We start from the raw sequence: 20,580 nt of genomic DNA on the forward strand, positions 1-20,580 counted from the left end.
GAGTGCCTGGCAGAGAGGAGGTGCTCAGTACCCTGCGAGGACTAAATGAGTCAGTAAACCGCCCTGATGGAACATTGCCAGGGCTGTTCAGCACTTATCAACACCGCCTACCGCAGCCTTGGCCCCTGCGCCCACGCTCCCGCAGCGAGGTGCACGTGGAGCAGAAGGGAGGAAACCCAGGTCACCTGAGGAGAGTCTCTGCTCACCGTGGGGGAGGAGCTCAGCCTCCTGGGTGGCTGCACAGCACTGATGCAGGTGAAAGGCAAAGGGTGGAGGACCCCTTAGTCAAACATTCCTCCTTCCCCTCCAGCCTCTGCTACCAGGGCTGAGACTGCCAGCGTAACCACACAGAGCCAGGGAATCTTGCACAGCACGTCCTTGGAAATGGAAGAAGAGCAGAGCCCCTTATGGTTCACTTATAAACCCTTCAGTTCCCCCCGTTAGGTTAGATATTGTCCACTCATCCAAAATATTCCCACCCATCATGAATGGTTATTTTAAATGCTTTAGGGCAAGATCATAGGAACACCGGCGCTGGGAGTTAAAATCTGACCTGAGAGAGTGCACTCTCACTGGACAGTCTGTCTGCGAGGTGGAGTGGGGGGACACGGAGACGGTGCCACCGTCATGCTCCCCAAGCCCTCTGAGCGGCGGCTTTTTTCATCTCTGAGATGGAAACTGGATTGCATAGTTTGAGTCTCACCTGGGATAACAAGTGGGATAACACTTGTATAGTATCTAGGTGGTACTAGTTTTTGTTTTTGTTTTTAAGATTTATTTATTTGAGACACAGAGAGAGAGAACATGTGAGCATGTGTGGGGGGGGGGAGGAGCAGAGAGAGAGGGAGAAGGAGGCTCCCCACTGAGCAGGGAGCCCAATGTGGGGCTCTATCCCAGGGCCCTGGGATCATGGTCTGAGCCGAAGACAGATGCTTAACCATCTGAGCCACCCAGGTGCCCCAGGGAGGTACTAGATTTAAAGAGAAATCCTGGTCATTGTTTTTATCACAGGATAGTAAGATGCATGAAGGAAATTGAGGTTGTATGTTGTCAAGGCTTCAATTGGTGGTGCAAAAACCACCAGGTGCCAGGAGTCTAGAGGGGGTAAGTATAGGGAGGAAGGAACTTGAACTTCCTACTACTTCATAGTACAGGTAAGATCTGAAAAGGTGGGTCGGAGACATCTGGGGCCAGGGAACGGTGGGGGTGGGAGGAACAGCATGTGCATAGCAGAGGGAGGGAGGATGGGGGGGAGGGGCAGGGAGATAGTGGAGGGGGAGCATGGGGGAGGGGTAGGTGTCTTGTGCCATCCTTCCCCTGGTGAGATTGGAGATGGGCTGTGAAGGGGCAGGAGAAGGCCCACCGTGAGATGAGTGTCTTAATGGGGGCTTCTCTGGGGAAGGGAGGTGCAGGCAGAAACCAGGCTGCCACAGACTCACGTTCCATGTCCTTTGTGAGTGTCCCCACCTGGCCAGCGTGGGGATGGCTGGGTTCAGGGCCATGGGCTGGGGATGGAGGCAAGCAAGGTAGTCATGGCCCTGCCCTCATGGGGCTTCCATTGTGGTCAAGTAACAATGAACAGCAAACAAGCAAGGCAGCAGGTAAACCAGAGAAATTGCAGATTGTGCTAAGAATACGAAGGGGATAAAGAAGAGGGTGTGATAGAGTACGTGGTCTCCACGTGGGGTGGGTTGGAGGGCTTGTTAAGTTGGCAAGTCTTGGCTGAACGGCTTACACATTGAAATGGAGACATGAAAGACCAGAGAAGAATTCTAGGGTGCTGGGGGGGCCTATGGGGGAGAGACCTGGGGTGGTAGCTGAGGAGCATGGACTGGGCATGCAGCAGACCTTGGAACTGGAGAGGCAGGTGGGGCATGTCCCACAGGGACTTTAGGCCATAGGAATTGGTGCACAGAGGAGTAGCATGAACCTCTGGGGATGGCAAAGGGGATGCAGGCCACCAGCAGTAAGACTGGAGTGTGGTCCAGGCAAGATGTGTTAGAGGTCTGGACCAGCCTGGGAGCAAGGAAAGTGGAGTGGGGTGGGCAGACTGGAGATAGTTGGTGGGGTTGGAGGGACAGAGAATGGACATTGTGCTGAAAAAGGTAAAGGAAGGGGAAACAAGTAATGGCCCTTGGTTTTCTGGCTTGTGGCCCTGGGTGGCTAGTGGTACAATTTATGGAAGTGGGACTAGCTCCAGAATGGATTCGAGGAGGAGAGCCCAGGCTCCAGGGGCCCCTTAGACTTCCAGGGACAGCAGAGGGGTCTCATAGCTGCTAGCTACACGAGTTTGGGGCTTACTATACGGGTGCTATCTAAGATACTGGGAATCGCTGAGATTGCAAAGAAAAGACCACACGTCTAAGAGAGAAAGGCGGCCTAGCACTGAGCCCCGAGGAGTGGAGGAGGGAGCTGCAGAAGAAAGACAGGTGAGTTGGAGGACGGAGGCAATGGTACAGGAGCCAAGATGGTCCTTCTGCTGGGGACTGTGTGCCCATGATGGGCCACGCCGGATGATGGCTCAAGAGTACGGGGCCTCAGGACCTCCCCCTCCTGCCCCAAGTAGTCCAGGCCCTGCTCCCCTACCCCTGCACCCCCACCACCCCATCCCAGCCCTAGCCTTCTCAAGGGTGTCCAGGGTCTACCAGGTTTTTATTATGATTTTTTTTTTTGGTAAAAAAAGGAAGAAAAGAAAGAAATACTTGTAAACATGACCAAGATAATTTTTGTACGGTCTGGGTTTTGTGGTCCCCCAGATGGTCACTGTCAGACTGTTCTCTGGATCTTTACGTAGATTTAGAGGGCAGGGCCCGAGGACATGCAGGCAGCTGGCACCAGTCCCTGTGAGAAGTTTCCGAGGAAGCCCGAAAGGGGTGGGAGCCGGCGGGGCGGGAGGAGTCAGGAGAATTGAACCTTCTGGAACATGTGCACACAGTGGAAATGACTCTTTAGGAGAGGTGCGGGAGGAAGGAGGAATTTGCAGGGGGACACCCTTGAGAAAGCTGGGGCTGGGATGGGGTGCCGGGGGTGGGGGTGGGGAGGGCAAGGAGTGGAGGGGTGGGGGATCGGGGCCTGGACAACTTGGGGGAGGCAGGAGAGGAAGGGGAGGGACGGGGGAGGACAGGACAGGGGGAGGCAGGAGGCAGGGCCAGGAGGACAGGGAGTGGCTTTTGGCCTGGGCAGATGTGACCAGCCCTGGGATGTGACTTCCAAATATAAGAGTGGGTTTACTGTTAGGCAAGTCTCTGTTTACTCAGTGGCCCTGTTTTTTGGTCCAAAATTAACAGCAAACCTCACAGTGAAATGACTGATTCGTGGACCAATTTAGCCAAAAGAAACTGCTTGTCTGCCGTGGGTATTTAAAACAGAGGCCTCAAACTCTCATCCTGGGGCTGCGTGTGGTGCACATGTGGACTTGGTTTGACCCTTGGATAAAGAGAAGAATCAGCTGCCATGATTAACCGAGGGGGGATTACAGGCGGAAATCTTGACTTCTGGCTTCTCTAGAATGCCCTCGCTATGTGGGAACACCGGAGGACATCCCTGCACAGTTGCGGTGGCTGTGCCCCTGCATATGCTGTTATGCCCCCTACCTGCCCTTGCCTGGCTTCTGGGAGCACCTGTGGGCCTCGCCTGGGCAGCACCTGCATGCCTGGAAACTCTCCACCCCAAAGAATCAAACAACTTCCCCGCCAAAGCACTGGGACAAACCACCCATCTTTGTGTGCACAAGGATTAAAACTCCACAATTGTTCCTTCCTCCTCCACCTGCCACGCACTCACCACCCGTATAGGAGATCTTGGGCCCCATCCAATAGGCCATTTCTCGGTTGTTTTGGCAGATACTTCTGCTCTGGCCTCTCAGGGAGACTTCTGCCTCACTGCCCCCTACAGCAAAGAGAACCAGTAGGATCCCCAAGTAATGGCCCACTGTGTGGTTGTCCCTCAGGCACTGGGCCTCAGTTTTCACATCTATAAAATGGGGATGATAACATGAGACTCCACGATAATGCTTGGAAGAGCTTCAAGATCTGATTTCCTGTGCTTTATTGACACAGTCCACAGGAGGTGACCTGCAGGAAATGCTGGGGGTCATCAGAGCCCCCCTCCCCTGGGCCAGGGTTCCCTCTTCTCCAGATCCCAGACCCCCAGCCCTCTTCTATCCAGGGACCCTCCCTGGGACACCGTAACATCATCCTCCAGACTAGAGTCATGGGAAAAGAGCTTCATCTTTAGGCCACCGGAAGTGACCTTCTTCTTTTTCTTTAAAAAAAAAAAAAAAAGAGCTACAATTCACATACTCTAAAATTCACCTTTTAAAGGGTACAGTCAGTAGTTTTTTTAGTATATCCCCAAAGCTGAGTAATGGCACCACTGTCTAATCCCAAAGTGTCTTTGTCATGCCTAAAGAAAAGTCCTTTGCCTATTGGCAGTCATTCTCCAACCCCCTACTCCCCCAGTCCCTGACAACAACGAATCTGCCTTTTGTCTTTATGGATTTACCTAATTCTGGACATTTTATGTAAACGGAATCATACGAAGTGTAGCTTCTCGTGGCTGGCTTCCTTCCCTCGGCATGTTTTCCGGGGTAGCAGGAACGCAGCTGGTGTCCGGGCTTCGTTCCTTTTTATGCCTCAGTAATACTCCGCTGGGGGAGCCCAGCCGTTCACAGACACCCGGGTTGTCGCCGCTCCCTGCCTATCGCTGCCCTAAAGACATTTCTCTTTATCGAGGGCGTACCAAATAAGGCCAGAAAAGGGGCGCCTGGGTGGCTCAGTGGGTTAAAGCCTCTGCCTTCGGCTTGGGTCATGATCCCAGGGTCCTGGGATCGAGCCCCGCATTGGGCTCTCTGCTCAGCAGGGAGCCTGCTTCCCCTCCTCTCTCTGCCTGCCTCTCTGCCTGCTTGTGATCTCTGTCAAATAAATAAATAAAGTCTTAAAAAAAAAAATAAGGCCAGGAAAAAAGGAAGCACATTTACTAGCTTGTTAAGTTGTGCTTGTGGTGGGAGACGCAGAATGCTTTCCTTCCATTTCTTCATTGTTCATATCGTGTTTTTAATTTTCTAAGGAAAATGATAACGGACTTTAGGAAGAAAATGGAGCCCTCATGAATGGGATCCGTGTCCTCACAGAACAGACTCCAGAGCCTTCCCCCGCCCCTTCCACCATGTAGGGGACGCAGTGAGAAGATCTGGGAGCCAGGAAGTCCGCAGCGGGCCCCACAACTGCAGGTGCTTTGATCTTGGACTTCCCGGCCTCCAGACCTGTGAGAAGTAGATCAATGAGCTCCTCGATGTATGTATTCTGTTGTAGGAGCCTGAACAGGAGAAGGTGAAAGTCTTGCCAGGATCCAGCGAATGGATTTCATCAAAATTGGGTTTTCCGGTTCAAATGGGAGCCCATACCCATTTGTTTTTGGAATGATCATTCTCGATGCAGTCAGATCACATAAGATAGTGTCTTAGTTCAAAGTGGTGCTGCCCCAACGTCAGAGACTCACACCTGCTGCCTGCCAGGCGGACCTCACCTTAAGTGAGGAGGTTGCTGACCTTTGGGTGGAATGCAGGGCGGTTATTAGCCCTGAGCAAATGCAAATTGTCCATTAGGAGGAAAAACCAAAGCAAAACAAAAGAAAAGAAGAGCGAGTCTGAGCAATCAGGCACTGAATGGTACAGCTGCGCCAGCCACACAGGTAGCTGCTGGGCTTGGGCTACTGAGTCTTTGATACTTGCTCCTGATTTTTTATTGTTGACAGGAAAGACCTCGAGGTCCCACAGATGCAGCAAAAGACCCCAGACCCAGACTGATATTTTGATATCCTGGAAGGAAGGTCTTGTGGGACCAACTCACACATCCACTTTTCTTGCACCATTTGAAGGAAGAGAGGAAACTAAAAAGGGCCATGTGTTGAGATAATCCAACCTCCCACCCCCGCAGACGACTCTGCTGGTCGGGTCAAGAATGAGGATCGATGCACAAGGAACATGAGGGGTTTTCACTCCAGCTGAGGGCTCTCCATTAAGCCTGAAGAAAAGGGGTGAGCTTTCAGGAGCTCAGGTAAGATGATGGGTTGGCAGAGGTGATGGAGGGAGAAAAGGAAGGTGGCCAAGGTCAACTTCTACCCCCAGTCCCCTGCAGAGCCATCTGAGCAGAAAGCTCCTGCAAGTCACAGGCCCTCTAGATGTCAGACGCCTCTGCTCCCCACTTCCAGGATCACATAAGGGTAAGACTGACAAACACTTCTAAATACAAGCTGTGCTTCACCGATGGGAGTGGCCACTCTTCCTCATTATAGCATGGGACCCAGGGCTGGCCCATGTTTTTTAGGATCATGCTTTTGAAGGAGGATGCTTTGCCTTGTAGATGAGGGGGAGCCACCGTTTCTGGGCACCAGAACCTGCAAAGCCCTCTTCTCCTTCTGATGCCAGAGACCCATAGCTGGTGGGTGTTGAGGTCAGGATTGCTGCCTCTCCCAGAATGGGCCAATGGGTGCTGAGCGGAGCCAACTCTTCTCCCTATCTCTTCCCCTCGAGCCCTGCTCCTCAACAGAACCTGGCCCAGAGACTTGCTTCTGGAAAGGGGTCCCCAGGGTCTGTGCCAGTGTTCCTCAAAGTATGGTGCGGGGGCGGTGGTTAAAAATGCCGAGATCGGGAGGAAATATTTGCAGATCAAATACCCACTAAAAAGTCAACATTTAGGGGCGCCTGGGTGGCTCAGTGGGTTAATGCCTCTGCCTTCGGCTCAGGTCGTGATCTCAGGGTCCTGAGATCAAGCCCCGCATCGGGCTCTCTGCTCAGCGGGGAGCCTGCTTTCCCCCTCTCTCTCTCTGCCTGCCTCTCTGCCTACTTGTGATCTCTGTCTGTCAAATAAATAAATAAAATCTTAAAAAAAAAAGAAGAAGAATCAACATTTAGGGCACCTGGGTGGCTCAGTCTATTGAACATCTGACTCTTGGTTTCAGCTCAGGTCATGATCTCAGGGTCCCGGGATCGAGCCCCGTGTCAGGCTCTGTGCTCAGTGGGGCATCTGCTTGATATTCTCCCTCCTTCTCCCTCTGCCCCTCCCACTCGTCCTCTTTCTCTCTCAAATAAATAAATACATCTTAAAAAGAAAAAAAGAATCAACATCTGGAATATGTAAGAAACTCTAACAACTTAACAGTGACCAAAACAACAACAAGAGTAAACATCCTGATCTAAAGATTGGCAAAGGACTGGAATGCCGTTTTCCAAAGAAGACCCACAGATGGCCGACCCACAGGAAAAGATACTTAATATCGCTAATCATCAGGGAAATGCAAATCAAAACCACAGTGAGCCATCGCCATTAGGATGGCTACTGTGAAAACAGCATAGGAAATAACAAGTGTTGGTGAGTGTGGGGAAGAGAGCTGAACCCTTGTGCACTACAGGTGGGATTCTGAAAGGGAGCAGATGCTGTGCTAAACAGTCTGGTAGTTCCCCAAAAGTGAAATTTAAAATTACCATATGATCTAGTAATCCCACTTCTGAGCACATACCCCAAGGAGTTGGAAACAGTGCCTCGGGGAGAGGTTTGTCCAACCCTGTTCATGGCAGCACTATTCAAAATAAGCCAAAAGGTGGGAGCAACCTAAGTGTCCGTCTGCAGATGAGGCAGTGAACAAAATGTGGTCTGTCCCCACCATGGAATAGGATCGGCCCTGAAAAGGAAGCAAGTTCGGACACCTGCTACAATGCGGATGAATCTTGAGGCTGTTATGCTGAGTGAAACAAGCCAGTCGTGAAGAATGACTGCTTACATGAGGGACCTCAAACAACCAAATCCATAGACACAGTGGGATGGGGGCTGAGGAGGGGAGATGGGGGGTTCGTGTTTAATGGGTAGAGTTTCCGTTTCGGAGGATGAAGTCCTGGAGAAGGTGGTGATGATGGCCCGGACAGCAACGTACATGTCCTCCAGGCCTGTGAACGGCACCCTTAAAAATGGCGGGGTTGGTACATTTTACGTTGTGTGTATCTTACTCTAATTAAATGCAATTTTTAAAGAATGCAGATATCTAGGCTCCACTCCAGGCCTTAGAATCAGAATCAGGGCATGAGAATCTATATTTTATTTTATTTTTTTTTTTAAATATTTATTTATTTATTTATTTGTCAGAGAGAGAGAGAGAGAGCGAGCGAGCAAGCACTGGCAGACGGAGGCAGACGGAGGCAGAGGGAGAAGCAGGCTCCCCGCCGAGCAAGGAGCCCGATGTGGGACTCGATCCCAGTTCGCTGGGATCATGACCTGAGCTGAAGGCAGCAGCTTAACCAACTGAGCCACCCAGGCATCCCGAGAATCTATATTTTAACAAGCTTTGGAGATCCGTTGCCCATGCTGCCCGCAGCGTCCTGCTACTCTGTTTGGGTCCTTCCAAGCCAGACAGCTCAACGAGCTGCAGGTTCGTGGTATAGAGGGAACAAGTCAGAGGGAGGACGCCTCTGATGGCAGCACTGCCACCTGGACACCCAGGGAAGGAATCAGTGCTCAGAAGTTGCGGAGCAGGCATGGCACAATTGGGCTTGGTGTGCCTTTCTTGGGTGATGCCTGGGGCCAGGCACTGACCTCAGGGTGCCCCAAATTCAGTACTTAAGATAAATAACATTTCATATGAAATAAAAAAAATAAAATCCACGCAAAGGGTTCATTGTGAACACAACATCAACCTTTTAAAGACAGGTTCCTGTTGTTTGTTTCATGACCTTGCATCGTAGTGCGAAGGTTGTTCCCAATGCGCTCCCAGTTCTTGGCTTGTGTCACCAACCTGCATCCACTGGGTGGTGTGCGAGGGCTCACAGTGGCCGGCCAGCATGCTGGGCAGTGGGAGGCTTTTTAGACAGCCGTGTGTTTTGACTATAGAGGTCTTACTCACTTCTCCCATACGGGTTAAAACATGAGAGGATATTTTGGTAAACGTATGTAGGGCACTCATTGTTCCTTCTCCCACAGACTCCAATATGGCTCAGTGTGGCGCCCACCACAGGTCACTGGTAACCATGGCAGGCCGGCCCTCCATGGTGCACACGGCTGCCGGGGGATGGTGGGAAGGCCTGTGGGGACTGTGACAGAAGACTACCTCCATTTTGACCTTAGTCTGTACTTCTTAACAAATCAAGTTCTTCTTCCCAGTTTATCTCTTAACTTGGGCAAAAGATCCAGCTGGCAAAGCATCCCGTGATGGGAGACATAATGGCGACGGGCCTGATGCCAGCAAGACTCCACATGATTGACTCCAAGACAATCATGCCCCTGACCTTTAGTCCCATTGCACAAACCCACTGACCTTTGTCCCACGTTCTCCTTCTATGAACCTAGGAGTATTTTTAGCGCTTGGGAGACAGTCCTTGAGAAGCTGGTCTGCTGTCTTCCCAGTGTTGGCCTCACTGAACTACATCCCTTTGTTTTGTCACCCCTGGTCTCTCTGCCTTCAGATTTTGTCAGTGGCCAAATCTGGTCTGTTTGGGAGTCCCAGAGTCAGGTGCTTTGGCACCCCTGTACCCAGGCTACAAGGGGACCTGGGATCATAATGAGAAGACATGTTCTAGAAGACACAGCAGATAGGGACGGGGTGGGGCTGGGAGTCACACTGTAACATGGAGAGGCATGGGGGTCCCTGGCCTGGGCGCTGCTCCCCTACGAGGACGGAGAAGCTTTAGCTACAGGGCCCCACGCTCACCTCTCCAAGACCTGAAACTTGATCTGGAGCTCACAGTTTTCTATTATTTTCCTTATAGAGATGGCCCCCAAGGTTTCATGCCTGGAGCACAGGGTGGGGGTGGGGGGGGCGGCCATTTCCATGGGCTGGTAGGGGTGGGGTGGGAGGATGGTGTGGGTTTTTTTTCTTTGCTTAGAATTAAAAGCAAACAAGCATCCCTAAACTTGTAAGTGCTCCATGGAACAAATTAAAAAGATTGAGAAGGGTCTAAATTGAAAAGTGATTTTCCCTCCTTCTGCCTCCAGCCCTTAGCCTCCCGCAGTAACACTCGCTAACACTTGCCCTTCAGACTTTTCCTCCTGTTAATTCAAACACACACACTCTTGTAAAGAACGTTCTTAAAATGATGGGTTAGTTGGGATGCCTGGGTGGCTCGGTTGGTTAAGCGTCTGCTTTTGGCTCAGGTCATGATCCCGGGGTCCTGGGATCGAATCCCTCCTTGGGCTCCCTGCTCCGCGAGGAGCCTGATTCCCCCTCTCCCTCTGCCGGCTGCTCCTCCTGCTTGTTCTCTCTCTCTCTTTCTGGTAAATAAATAGGTAAAAAAAACAAATTTTTTTTTAATGACAAGTTAGTGACATTTGTGGGCATCTTTTGAGCCATTGTAAAATGGGTGCCATGAAAGGACTGCTTTTTTTCTGCTGCTATCCCTGCTAGGACTTGTACCCCCACCTCACCCATGCCGTAATGTATGTCCTCCTTGTAAAGGTCAGGGAGTTAATGATTTCTTTGGAGTCTTCCAGCACCATAGATAATACGTAAAGAGTGATTGGGCGAGGTCAGCATATACATTTTTCAAGACCACTGACTCTCGACACCTTGCTACCAAGACCCATGGCTCCAAGGCATAAATGCCTTCTGGAGGACACCTGGGGACTTGTCCTTGTTTCAACCAGTGCCGGAGAGGACACGTACAACAGATCACAATCCTCAAGAAAAACTCCAGACCCCGGACGAAGATGAGACACACTATCCTTTCCTTGCTGTGTCTCCCAGACTCTCTGTCTTTATCTGGTCTATGTCTTCAATAAACTCTTCCCTCACTTCTTACTGGCTTGTGTTTGATTTCTCTCCCGCATGAAACCACCACCCCTCTTGGCCAGTCCCTCAGGACTCCCTCTGGGTCCTTGGACCCGGCCAGCCTGCAGCCATTGCAAAGAAAGCCTCCTTACCCTTTAGCCCGTGGGCATGGTGTTTCGTCCTGTGACTTTCTGGGCATATTCTACATGGTGTCACACCCTGAAAAGAATCTTTCCAGTGGGTTTTCCCCGGAGCCTGAAAGTTTTACTCTTGAAGTCATTTCTTTGGCGGAAGGCTTTAAAGGTGGTCCCTAAAGTAAAAATGCAATCAAAGGTGTGGGGAAAAGAAAAGGAGTCTGGATTTTGACATACCTATCAGCTCCTAGATTCACCGTTTCTTACATTTATGACCTTGGCCAAGGTATTTACCTTGCCTGAGCCTCGACTATCTTGCCTGTGAGGTGGGATTGTTGTATGGGTTAAATACAATTTAGTGTGAAAAACCTCAAGCCCCTTGTCTGGCAGAGATCGGTATTCAGTAAACAGTTTTTGAGTCTCTTAAATGAGCATGAACTGGATGAAGAGTATCCAGGGTAGGATTTCAGCTTCCCTTTAAATACCCAGGCTCTGTCAGGTAGGGTCGGTGGGCATTGGAACACATTGCTCCTAATTCATGGTTCATGGCAGAGGCAGCAGGAGGCCAGTGGGATGCCGGGGCTGAGAGTCAGGCCCAGCCCTGACCAGCTGTCCCCGAGATGAGGGACGCTTTGATGAACCAGGGACTCTTCCCTCTCCAACTCACTGCTCAGTCGTCAGCTCTGACAATGTCAGACATTAATGTGGGTTTGTGTTTTTCCAGGGCTTTCTTTCACCAGTATTCTCCCTCTCTGTCCTCATGGCAGCTCTGCACTGATGATATTATCATCCATGCTAAATCAGTTTCTTGGGGCTCCTGGGGACCAGGGTGCATGCATTAATCAGCAAGCACCTCTCATATTTCAGTACTGTTTGTGCCGATCGGCCAGTTTGCAATAGCCAGCTCTGAGAGACCGAGAGCCAGGATGGGACACATTGGGCAGCTAGAATGCAGAGGGAAGTTACTCAAATAAGAGGGCTAAGCATTATTAGCAGAAGGGAGATGGGGGAGGGACAGAAGCAGAGAAGGAATATGTTTTGTTTTGCAGAGTCAACAGTTCCAGCCAAGGAGACCCCCACCCAGCCCGGGTGTTTCACCCGAGAGCCCCTTGCTAGATGGTCTCGCCTGAAAGCCCCTTACATGAGCCAGTCTGAACCAGACTGGAGCTGAGGCCCTCCCCAGAAGTCCCCCTGAGCTGTCCTGAAGTTACCTTTAGCTCATTATGAAGATCTCCTATGGGTGGAGTTTTCCACCACTTTTCAAATATGCAATGTGTGCACTAGCATGTGGACATGCTCGGCATGCGCAGTGGAACAGAAGTGCCTAAGTAATAGAATGTGTCAAGTTCCTTAATGTATACGCAAGCTCCCTCCCCTGCCCCCCTAATACACTGTACTGACCCCACTGGAGACAGTGTTTTGAGAGTTATCTCCTGTCTTCTTCTTCTTCTTCTTCTTTTTTTTTTTTTTAAAGATTTTATTTATTTATTTGGCAGACAGAGATCACAAGTAGGCAGAGAGGCAGGCAGAGAGAGAGGAGGAAGCAGGCTCCCTGCTGAGCAGAGAGCCCGATGCGGGACTCGATCCCAGGACCCCGGGATCATGACCTGAGCTGAAGGCAGAGGCTTTAAACCACTGAGCCACCCAGGAGCCCCTCTCCCTGTCTTCTTACTTGAAACAAATAATACAAAGTTTTTTGCTTTCGACAGGGTCACTCCTGCAGGGACCAGTCTTGGCAGGGAGCCTGTGGTGAGAGTGGCTGTGCAGAGTTGCGTGGGGGACTGGGTAGGGAGGAGGGGGCATGGTTGAGCATCCCAGATGCTGTTCACCTTTGCCGGGTTCCTCTAGGGCTGCCCTAACCAATGTGGTCTGCAGTGACCCGGGACTCAGGCCTGCATCTGGGCTGCTCATGGATTTACAGATAAGTGTTTCCACACACGTCAGCATTTTACACTTGGGAGGGTTGTGGCAGAGAAAAATCTATCTTCAAAAGTTCAGTGGGACCTCTGTGGCCCCGGATCACCTTTTGTGATGTGACGGAAAGCCAGTGGGCCTGTGTTTCACGCACGTGGCCCATGAAGCTCCCTTACCTGGTGGGCTCTGCTGGTTGTGGGTGAGGCGACTGCTCTCAGCCCTCGGGAGCTCCCGGGTGGACACATGGCACTGTAAAGGTGTGCACGGTGTAGGGGGACAGGGCAGGAACAAGCACTTCTCTTGTTGGGGAAGGCAAGGAGGGGGCCTTTGGCTCATCCTCGGAGCCTAAGGAGAATTTAGCTGGGTGCAGCAGTAAAGAGGAAAGTGTTCCTTGGAAGCGGGAACAGCGGGAGCAGCGGGAGCAAGGCACAGCACCCGATCCTCTTTCCCGCTGTACTTGTCGCACAGAACTGAGATGCCACCGTCGTTGGGCGGCAGAGGTCTGCAGACAGCACGCGCTCCCTCCCTGTGGTTTTAAACAGGGTGGAGGGATCAGGGCTTTGGTCCGGGCTCTGGAAGGTGAATGGGCATCAAGAGGGGACACTGAGTCATGGTGAAGTCACCAGTCCAGGCTTTGCACAGCCCTGTCCCTCCTTACGCACCTGTGTCCTCTGGCTGATTCCAAAGGTTTTCTCCAGAATGGACAGATGCTTCTGAGCTCCTCCCTTTAAAGAGGAGAGAAAACATTTTGGCATTGTCTGGGGAAGCTGAGCAGCCACGTGCTGGAATCCGGCAGTTCTGCCCCAAATATGCTCCTGCATGTGTGCACCGGGAGACCCCTCCATGCATGCTCACATGGCCCCATTCATGAGAACCCTAACAGACAGCAGCCCAGACGCCCAGCTGCAGTAGGAGCTATAGTCTGTCATCACATATTCACCCAAGGGAACATGATATGGCCACGGAAACAGACAAACCACACCATCTGAATGGCTCTCAAAACATAACACAGAGCAAAAGAAGCAAGTCCCCAAGGACACACACAGTGCGAGTCTATTTATACGAAGTTCAAAACCAGACAAAGCTAAACAATGTATTGTTTAAGGATACAGATGCAGTCCGTAATGAAACAATAGCAAAACTCTAGAAGAGTCCCCAAATAAAAACCGGTTGTGTTTCCAAACACCAGCAGTGAAGAACTCAAAAAGGAAATTAAGAAAACAATCTCATTTATAATGACATTAAAAAGAAGAAAGTATCTGGGAATAAGTTTAACCCAGGAGGCGAAAGACCTGCAGGCTGAAAACCAGAAGGCATCGCTGGAAGGGGAGAAGACCTGATTAAATGCAATGTGGACCCATGGCCATGGTTGGAAGCCTCAGCCGCACACAGCTGGGGATGGACAAATGCCCCAATCTTCCCTTCCCCCATCACCAGTTCCTCCCTGATTGGGAACTTAGGGATTGCCGCAAGGGTCTCAGGGGAGCCCCTCTGCAGCTCCCCTTTCTGGTTCAGCTAGCGACACCTGGCTGGCTTGCTGAGGAGGGCCAGCAAGTTGGGAAGCCACTGTGTATAGAGCCTCCCTGATATGGTGGGAGGGCCCAGTCTGGTCTTCCCTGGCTGGGAGGGTACAGCACAGTGCTCATCAGAGAGAGGATCGGAAAACCAAGACTGATCTCCCAATGCCTGCCTGGATCCCACGGGGGGCACCTTCTCCTTTTCAGTGCTCTTTTGCCACTCTCTAGGTCCCTGTCCACAGGGCTTCCCCCATCAACACTCCCAGGACCTGGGAAGGTTTCCCACACCATCGGCAGTGTGTGCAAACAGGGACTGTGTCCCTCAGGGACTGTGATGACAGCTGGGGCCACCAGGGTGGGGAAGGACCCCGGGTGGCATGCCAGCGGAGTCGGGTGGGTACAGCTCAACGTGATGCCTCAGGCAGCCAGCTCAGGAACCAGACTGCTGGGGCTGGTCCTCGCTCCTCTTCCCCTTTGCTGGGGTGACACTTCATAGACAATATTGTATTCACGGAAAAGGGTGTAATAGTAATTGTACAATAAATAGAATTGGGTCTTCACTGAGAGTGTTCTGCTGACCTCAGACAAAGGGCGTGTGGAGCTTTGTTTGCTCATCTGCCTCTCTGAGCCTGCCCTGCTGAAGGTGGGTCTCACCCAGGCACCCCCTTCCTACCAAAGGGATGGGCTGGAACCACCAATCTTTGAGCCATAGAATCGGGCATTTAGGAAGGGTTAGCCCAGCTCCCTGGTTTTACTTCTAAGGGAACCAAGGTCCAAACCCCAAGGCTAGCTGGTGGCCTGCTTGGCTATGGATGTGGTTCCCCATCACAGACTCTTGGCAGCATGTTTTTGGAGGGCAGCTGAGCGACACCTGCCACAGGGTCAAGCGTATATACCCTTTGACCCACTTAGGTCACCACAAGGTCCACTTCTAGGGACCTATTATCAGGAAATACTTTTACATGCATACATGGAAGTTTGTTGCAGTATGTTTTGAACCGAGTGAAGGATTAGAAGTCTCCAATTTCTTTTTTCCTCTCCGTCAGGGACTGGGTAAACCAATGGCAATATAATGAATCATGGGCTATGCAACACTCAGACATTCTGAAGAAGAACTTTAAGTTCTAGAGTGTAAATACCTCTATTATGAATTGGGGGAAAAAAAGTTGTAGTCAGATCTTTCTCTTATGATGCAGTTGTACAAGAACAAACCTTGAGGGGCGCCTGGGTGGCTCAGTCAGTTAAGCGTCTGCCTTCAACTCAGGTCATGATCTCGGGGTCCTGGGATCGAGCCCCGTGTCGGGCTCCCAGCTTAGCTCCTTCTGACCCTCAGCCCCCCGCTTACACTCTTGGCTCTTGTTCATTCCGTCTCTCTTTAAAATTAATAAATAAAAAATCTCAAAAAAAACCCCCCAAAACCAAAAACAAACAAACCTTGAAAGGTCTAGAGCTGTGTTGTACAATATGGGAACCACTGGCTGTATGTGGCTATTAAGCCCTAGAAATTTGGCCAGTCTTAACCGAGATATGCTGTGAGTTCAAGCACAAGACAGAAAACTGCCATTTTTTATGTCTGACATTAGAGCATAGGAAAAGGGTGGGGGGTAGTATTTGGCTAGATTTTGAAGTCCAAAAATAAAATAAAATAAAATAAAATGAAAGGACATAAAATATGTCATTAATAAGTTGTTTTGTTATAACAACATGTTGAAATAATAATTGGGATATATCGAGTTCAGTAAGTTCTAAAATTAATTTCCCTTATTTTAGCATGGCTTTCCTTTTCTTAACGTGGCTTCTCTACAATTTAAAATTATGTCTGTGGCTCAGGCATGACTGGGTGCCCTTGTTTAGAACGATAGATGGCAAACCACCAAGCACGCTCAGCAGGGTGGGGGGCCAGATTAGGAGAAGTGTGTAAACCAGGAACTTCCCTTGGTTCTTCTGCATGGTCATACAGCTTTAGGTATTTGTATGTAATCTCTCCAATGATTAACAGAGAAAGGATGCTGTTGCCATGATTCCTGGTAGCATGCTTTCCACTCCATCATGCCTAACAAATGTGCCCTCCCCCTGCCCTATCTCCAGGCAGGGTCCGTGGCCCGTGGAGAGAGGCCACCTGCCCTTTCAGCACTAATTTTACATTGGGGCATATCGAGCATGACCAGCCGTTAAGGAACAGACACAGGACATGCTGTCTCCGTGCCACATTCATGCAGAGAGCAGAGCAGGCAGGATGAGAGCCAGAAGCAGTGGGGGAAGGTGGGGAGACACACAGCAACAGAAGGGCCTGGCAGCCGGGGAAGGGAGCGCTGTGAGCTGACATTAGCTCGTTTTCCTAAAGCCATTTCTAGCACTGGAAACGTATCCTTCCCCGGACATGGATAGCAATTGAAGGCACAGTTTCTGGAAAATAGCAAGATAAATTCTAGTAAGTGTTTCCTGTGGCAGCCTGGGAAAAGTGCTCCTGTATGTGATGTGTGTCTGGGGCAATGAACCAACCATTTCCTGGACCCTGCTCACTTCCAGGGGATGCTGTAATTCGTTCACGGACTGCAGAGTCTAGGAGAGCTGGAGAACGAAGGGGCATCACAGCCACCGACTGCCTGGGGTGCCCTGCAAGTCGACGTGTCTGGCTACTGCCTTTTTCATGGAGGGTTTAAGATGCTGAACCCCATTAGCTTCTAGATTATGGAAGAGAATCAGGGAGTGGGTCCCATTATTCTCCTGGATGAGAGCTTCTTTTTTCCCAAGTCCAGAATTTACACACACACACACACACACACACACACACACACACGCACACATGCACACACACACTATAGGACATTCTCGAAAATATTTTCAACCAAAGCACAAGAGAGATTTCTAAAAATATTAACTGCTCCAAGTAAGAGGATTTTAAGTTAATAGAAAGTGTGTTTTGTTTTCCCTTAGTTCAGAGTGAAGATGGCTAGCCACTTAAAATGCCTGAATGTCATTCTGTTTCTTGTACTTATCAACTTTGCAAAGCAAACAAATGAGAACGCAAAGAGCCAAACCAAACAAAATCCCAGACTTCTCCTAGAAAAGAACCAATCAAACCCAAACAATTACAGCCAACACATTCAACGTTAGTTGGTGTTTTCGATTACATTTTCTGGGGGCCTGAAACACATTGTAGACCGTGGCCCATTCATGCTGTAAATTCCATCGCAAATGCCATGAATTAAAACTGCTGCTAGGTACCGTCCAGAGTGATAGTTGGTGAAGATTGCCAAGGACAATCCTTCCTTAAAGTCAAGCCTGTATGAAGTCCGCTCCCAGAGAGGCAGGTGTCCTTTTTAATTCTTCCCTAAATATTTAATTCAGACGGAACAAACTTGTCTCCTGTTTTCCCTCCCTACCTTTCTGGCCCTCCTTTATTTGCAGTTCCTACTCCTGGTTAACTCAGGAACAATTCCTGTAAATACTCCCATTCTTCGTCCCCCTACTCTCTATTTCTGCGAATTTTTAAAAAGAATTTATTTATTTATTTGAGAGAGAGAGAGAAAGAGCACAAGTGGGGGGGGAAGGAGGGAGAGGGGGTAAGGGAGAAACAGACACCCCGCTGAGCAGGGAGCCCGATTCGGGACTCGATCCAAGGACCCCGGGGATCACAACCTGAGCCGAAGGCAGATGCTTAACGGACAGCCACCCAGGCACCCCTCTGTTCCTGCTAATTTTTGCTAAGGTTTTAAAAAAAGATAAAAGAATTTAAAAAGGTACAATTTCTGGTAACAAAAGGAAAATGTATTTGTTACAGAAAATGATTAAAGTAAAAGAAGAAGAGGAAATATACCAAGGAATGAATAAACATCACCCAGATGGTCTTCACCCTAAAATAACAACAGATAGAATTTCAGTGTATTCCTAGGCTTTTTTCTGTGAATAGATTAGACATATGTGTGTGTGCGTGTGTGTGTGTGTAATGAAAAACATGCCCATTTTGTACATTGTCATTACGCATTCTTCTCTGTCCTTCTGCAAATGGCTACATTATATTTCATCCTGTGGATAGACCATGATTTATGAGCCCAGTCCCCTGGTTTGGACATTGGGTTGCTCCCGTGTCTCCCTGCAGTAAACAGCGCTGTGTAAATCTTGGCTTCGCTTCAGGACTATTTCCTCAGAATGGGTCCCCACACGTAGAACTGTACTTTGGTACACACTCCTGCACTGCCTTCCAGAAACCCATTCCTGCTTCCCATCGGCAGTGAGAGGGAACTCCCACCTCCCTTCACAGTCCTGTGTCATGGAACCTATCTTTCCCCTGAGGTTTGAACCCACAGTTGGAATATCAGCGGATAAAGGCTTACAGGTATCGCCTCTGCCCCCCTACCCCAAAGAACTTTAGTGACCGCAAGGGCTTTCGGGAAGAGGCACCTCTCCAGGAAGCAAAGAAGCAGAGGTAAGATAAGGAGTGACAGGCAAGGAGCCTAAACTCTGCAGTTGGGACTTCCGTGCAGACCCCTGGCACCTACCTTTAGAAGCCAGATCTGGGGGAACCGCAACACATTGGAACCTGGCTGACACAGGGCTTGTCCCCTCAGGGAATGATCCCGGAGGCCTTGTTGGTTGAGAATGGATGCACCCCTGTCCAGCCAGCCCCCGCAGGAGAGGCCTGGGGGAAGCAGAGTTCCCGTCTGAGCTCACCCCCACCTGAGCTTAGTCCCACCTGGGCTTACCTGGTACCGTGGCAGAGTGCGGAGGGCTCAGCCAGACCTTCTCCAGCTTCTTCCTCAGGCCAGGCAAGAAGCTGGCTGAGGCGGGCCCACCCTTTAAGAGCAGAAGTCCACATGAGGAGCATGTGAGTGCCCGTGCCGGGGCCCTCATGATCCTGGTGAGGCGATGGCCCCATGACCTCGCTCCCTGGCCAAAAAAGGAAACCAGGGCCCCATGTTGCCAGGCTGCTTGGTGTGGGATCCCATGAAAATAGCCTTGGGATCTGAGAGAGATGAGGGAGCTAGAACTTTCCCTTTGAAGTGACCCTCCCCCCAGCCCATCCTTCCCCTGCTAGAAATGTCAGCATGGTTTGCATAATTGAGAGAATTGGACATAATCGTTCTTTCAGAAGCCCCTCATCTGTGCCAGGGCCCCAGGGAGCCCGGAGAAGGCAGCACATGGCACTAATCATCCATAATCCTTTCTCAAATCATCTGAGCTTGAGCCCGAGGTCGCGGTGAACTCCACTGCACATGCAGCGTGAGTCCCACATGACTCCCGTCCCCATCCGGGTGCTCCTAACCCCTACTGTCCCCACACTACCAGCAGCTTGCATGACCCGTTGCACAATCCCTCTAAAACTGCTATGGGGGGTACGATATAAGGATGTGCGTGGGTATTCCAGCTGTCAGGACGCTTTCTCAGACTCGCAAGAGACAGAAAACCCAAACCTTGAACTTCTCCTATCTGCAACCCTTTAGGCAGGGGCCAGGTTCCCCACACACCTGTGGGTCTCCTGGGCTGCCTTCCTCATCTCCCAGAAGAGTGGACAGACATGCAGACAGACTGGATGCAGGACCGTTAGGGCAGTTTCCATTTCACAGATGAGGACACTGAGGCCTCTGAGTGAGCACGGGATGTGGAGCAGGAACGTAAGTTCACCCCATCGAGCCCTAAGGGGGTGGAGCCTGAACCTGGGACCATGCCCCCACCGCAAGCTGCAGAAGACCATACCCACACCTGGAGGCCCCCCGGGGGGCTCAGGGAGCCTCTGACCTCCAGAGGTGGATGTCAGACGGCGCAGGTGGACCGGGCCATTTTCTGGGGAGGGAGTCTGCACTTTGTTTCGTCAGCTTCCTTCAGGTCTGTTCCCGCCAGAGGGTGACAACCTCGTCCCAGGAAAGTGGGCCCAATAGGGGTGACTTTGCCCATGGTTTGCAGGTGCACACAGCCTGTGGGGAGGGTAGCGCCCACCCAGCGGCGGCTCCGGCCCAGCGCCGGGGGTGTTTTCCTCGTCAACTCATGGTTGGCTCTAGATAAACTAACGGCTTTTGGCAGGAGTTCCTCCAGGGGTCAGAGCTTATCTGCGATGACAGTATTTTGGATGGCGCAGGTTGAGACAGAATTGCGGAGGCAGGGTGTTCCTGGGGTATCAAGAATCAAACTGAAAGCCGCTGGGGGGCCCCCTGTGGCAGGTGATGGTCTCCAATGCCGTCCCTGTGTCAGGCTCGTGATCCATCACGACTACGAAGTATAGAAACCTGATGTTTCATGCCAAGCTGCGGCCCCACCTCAGCCCA

At 50.9% G+C, this 20,580-nt stretch overlaps 1 protein-coding gene across 1 annotated transcript in view; it reads right to left on the reverse strand.

Annotated features, from left to right (window-relative positions):
• The window catches only part of LOC308345425 (transient receptor potential cation channel subfamily M member 1-like), a 39,752-nt gene extending 20,664 nt beyond the window's left edge, over positions 1–19,088 (reverse strand). The window contains exon 1 of the mRNA XM_080807558.1: positions 19,024–19,088. The gene's annotated coding sequence lies outside the window, so the exon portion shown is untranslated. The remainder of the gene's footprint in view (positions 1–19,023) is intronic.
• Between the last annotated feature and the right edge of the window lie 1,492 nt (positions 19,089–20,580).

Source organism: Martes martes, assembly GCF_963455335.1.
Source record: "Martes martes genome assembly, chromosome: 7".
In the NCBI taxonomy this organism is placed as follows: Eukaryota; Metazoa; Chordata; class Mammalia; order Carnivora; family Mustelidae; genus Martes; species Martes martes.